The sequence below is a fragment of the Grammomys surdaster genome, unplaced genomic scaffold, assembly GCF_004785775.1.
Source record: "Grammomys surdaster isolate TR1022 unplaced genomic scaffold, NIH_TR_1.0 172, whole genome shotgun sequence".
NCBI lineage: Eukaryota > Metazoa > Chordata > Mammalia > Rodentia > Muridae > Grammomys > Grammomys surdaster.
This window is the reverse complement of record NW_021604620.1, coordinates 2,862,691-2,867,037: the sequence shown is the minus strand read 5'-3', so window position 1 is coordinate 2,867,037 and position 4,347 is coordinate 2,862,691. Positions and strand designations below refer to the sequence as shown.

General features: G+C 44.9%; 1 non-coding gene across 1 annotated transcript; it reads left to right on the top strand.

Annotated features, from left to right (window-relative positions):
• The first annotated feature begins 3,722 nt into the window (after positions 1-3,722).
• On the top strand, positions 3,723-3,829 carry LOC114621209. The gene has a single exon (XR_003711401.1). It is a non-coding gene; the product is annotated as a U6 spliceosomal RNA (small nuclear RNA).
• The last annotated feature ends 518 nt before the right edge of the window (positions 3,830-4,347 follow it).

Below are 4,347 nucleotides of genomic sequence, written 5' to 3'. Positions count from 1 at the left end.
GTCGGAGTGTGTGAGCATACATGTGTGATGGCACATATATGGAGGTCAGTGTGTATGTGTGTGTGCATACATGTCATGTCACATGTGGAGGTCTATGTGTGCGTGTTGAGGGGCATACCTATGTCATGGCACATATATATATATGGAGGTCAGAGGACAGCTTTTGGAGTCTGTCCTCTCCTTACTCCTTTTTTGAGGCAGAGCCTCTCATGTTTCTGCTCCTGTGCTGTGTACACGAGCTGAGTGGTTCTCTCGCCTCTGCCTCACATCTTACCGCAGGAGCGCTGGGGTTACAGTGGTACACTGCTCTGCCGGCTTTTCACATGGGTGCTGGGGATTGAATTCCAGTTATCCACCTTGCATGGAGGGTACTTTACACACCGAGCCAGCTTGCTGGTGCCACTAAGTGATTTTATGGGAGATGGTCTGGCTATATCCTGTTCTTCTCTGGAACCCCACCCTAATGTGTGAATAAAGATGATTCATATCTATCTGTACATCATTTGGAGCATGAGATAGAAGCTGAATCAAGTTTTATAGTTCTACTAAATTATTCTTGACAGCAAATAGCTGCAGAGTGCCAGCTAGCACCACACAATTTATCCAGTAGACTGACAAATTACCAGGCGAATACTGCCCAGTGTCTGTAAGCTGAGCCACAAACAACACCAGAAGGACAGAGGGAATTCAGACTGAGGTTGGATCCTGGCAAGTCCTCAGTCACCATGACTCTGAAAGACCCCAGTCACCTTGGCTGGGATCACCCTCCAGCCATTCTTCATTCTCAGGGTCAGGAAATTCTCCCTTCCTCTGGTGAACTATTGAAAGCCCATTTTAAAATAAAACATGTCCTTTTCTTTTTCTTTTTAATTTATCTATTTATTATGTATACAGTGTTCTGCCTGCATGTATGCTTGCAAGCCAGAAGAGGGCACCAGATCTCATTACAGACGGCTGTGAGCTACCATGTGGTTGCTGGGAATTGAACTCAGGACCTTTGGAAGAGCAGTCAGTGCTCTTAACCTCTGAGCCTTCTTGCCAGCCCCCATAAAGCATTTTTTTTATCAAGTGCATGAGTGTGTGTGTGTGTGTGTGTGTGTGTGCTGTGTGTGAATGCTCGTATACTCACATGCAAGCAGGTACCCACTAGAGACCAGAAGAGGGCATCAGATCCCCGGACCTGGAGCCACACGTGGTGGTGAGCTGCTGTGTGGGAAAAGCTCGTGTCTGTTTAACCTGAGCCATCTCTCTAGTCTCTGCATATGGGGTGTTTTGAACACTTCTAACAGGAGAGCCGCTCCCAAGATGGACATCATTCCCATCATTCCAGGCAGTTCACACATGCTCCCTTGCAACAAGACCAGGGAGGGCAGCTCCTGAGTTCTCCCGTGGTTTCCTTGTGAGATGGATGCTCTTCTGAATGCTATCTCCAGAGGCTGGTTCTGTCTGCTCTTAACCTTCATATAAAGGGATCTCTTTAGTATCAACCCCTTCCCTTCCTACCTTGAGAGAGGTTTCCTATATTTCGGGCTGCCCTTTGAACTCTTTAGGTAGCCTTGAACTCTGATCCTCCTGTTGAAACTGTAAGCTTCTGCCACAGTCCAGCTACTATTTAGCTTTTCTTCCTCCTCTACTTCCTCCTCAACTTCTTTCTTTTCCTCCTTCTTGTTTTGTTTGCTTACTTGCTTTTAGTGAGACAGGATCCTGCCATGTAGCCTGAGTTAATCTCAAAGTTGGAGTAACCCTCCTTTCTCAGGCTCTTAGGCGGTGGCATGACAGTTCTATATCTAGTTTCTTACAAACACCAATTAACTTTTTAGTTTTAATCTTGTTTTTACACAAAGCCCAGGCCCCCTCAAACTTACCATGAAGCAGAAGATGGCCTGGAACTCCGATCCTCCTGCCTCCACCTCTCTCAGGTGCTGGGATTATAGATATGCAGTTTCTATGGTGTTAAGGATTGACCTCAGGGCTTCGGGCCTCCTAGGCGAACTGTCTAAGCTACACCCCTAGCCCCATGTTTAGTTTAAGCCAACTTTGTGGGTAATATTTGTTCATGGAGTCATGGACATTTTTTATTTGTTGTATAGTAATCCTAGATGTTATTTTGATTCAAATCTCAGAAAACATATCATTTCATTTACAGATATGTCTGTAGGGCCAGGCATGGTATGGCACACATCTTTGATCTCAGCACTTGGAAGGCAGAGGCAGATAGATCTCTATGAGTTCAAGGCTAGCCTAGTTGGTCTACATAGTGAGTTACAGGCCAGCCAGGGCTAGCTATATAGTGAAACCCTACCCTAAGTAAATTAATAAATTAGTAAATAAACAGGTGACTCTTGGATAATGAGTCTAAGTAGATCTTCAGTAGATGTTGACACACACCTATAGTCTCAGAACTCTGGAGACTGAGACAGGGGGATCATAACTTTGAGGCAAACCTGGGCTACAGAATGAGTTTCAGGCTGTTCTAGGCTATAATTGTACAAACAAACTAAAATGAAGACAAAAAAACAAAAATCTACCAACCCCAAATCAAAAGAGCAAACAAAACCTACCACCACCTCCTCCCACATTACCAGACCCTGAAGGAACCACTGAAGACTGTTCTGAACTCTAATGCTTAGTGTGGTGGAAGGTGGAGGGCTGAGACAGGGGGTGAACCAGGATCGCTGGGATTCCTGGCAGAGGTGAGGGGCGGAGCCTGGGAGGAACCTGGGAAGCAGAGGGACAGGAACCACAGAGGGCTGAACCACACCGTGCTCAGCTATTGATTGATAAACACACGTGGGAAGGAGGAGGAGAGCATCTGGGACCTTGGACAGAAAACTGGTGGCTCCCATCTCCTCTGGCATTTTGATCTGGGACTCCTCAAGTCCAGAACCATTCTCCTTAAGAAGTGTTCATTCTCCTTAAGTGAGTTTATTATGATTCAGATTCACCGAGCAGTCCTTAGGACACAGTGTTTTCAACTCCAAATAGCCTTTGTGCTCATTGTCTGGAAATGACTGCACAGACAGAGGAAGCACTTTCTGAAAAGGACTTCATCAGCTCAGGTAGCACAAGTGTGACAGATGAGATTTGTGGAATTAAAAAGCTTCTACATGGCAGCAGGGTATGGTGGCACACACCTTTGGTCCCAGCACTCAGGAGGCAGAGGTAGGCGGATCTCTGTGAGTTCGAGGTCAGCCTGGTTTACATAGCAAGTTCTGGGAGAGCCAGGGATACATACATAGAAATCCTCTCTTGGGGGTGGAGAAGACGGTGGTAGGGGAAGGTGGACCTTCTACACAGCCAAGGAAACAAAAAAGAAACAAGTTGATCCATCTCATTAATACCCAAATTCCTTTCTCTTTAATAAGTGGTAAAGACCAAAGAATTGGTTTTCTTAGTTTGGTTTAGGGTATTTTTATTTATTTATTTATTTATTTATTTTTATTTTTATTTATTTTTGGCAATATTTCTCTGTGTGTAGCCTTGACTGTCCTGGAACTTGCTATACAGACCAGGCTGGCCTTAAACTCAGAGATCCGGAGCTGGAGAGATGGCTCAGTGGTTGAGAGCACTGACTGCTCTTCCAGATGTCTGGAGTTCAATTCCCAGCAACCATATGATGGCTCACAACCATCTGTAATAGGATCTGATGCCCTCTTCTGGTGTGTTTGAGGACAGCTACAGTGTATTCATATACATAAATAAGTAACTTAAAAAAAAAAAAAGTCCTCGCTTCGGCAGCACATATACTAAAATTGGAACGATACAGAGAAGATTAGCATGGCCCCTGAGCAAGGATGACACGCAAATTCGTGAAGCGTTCCATATTTAAAACAAACAAACAAACAAACAAACAAACACCTCAGAGATCTACCTATCCTGCCTCCCAAGTTCTGGGATTAAATGTGTGTGCCACCACCACCTGGCATGCTTAAGACTTATTTTAAGATACATTTCTCTATGATTTATCATCAGTTGTGTCTTGTGTACATTTTATATATCTATGCACCTGCATAATTAATGGTAGGCATTTCAGAAGCCTGAGCTGTACCACTCCTCGGTGTGCTCCTGAGGGACTCTGTGTCAACATAGGGCAGAAGTCCCCGCACAGCTGGGTTTGCTGCTGTTCACAGTGCCCAGGACGTGGACTCAGTCTAGATGCTCATCAACATGATTAAAAAGCATGGTAAATATATACAATGCAATGATTTAAAAATATTTACGTACTTATGTACTTATTTGTGTGTGTGTGTGTGTGCATGTGTGTGTGTGTGTGATGTGCATGCACATGTAAGCCTGGGCACCTGTGCTGTAGTGCGCCTGTGCTGTAGTGCGCCTGTGCTGTAGTGC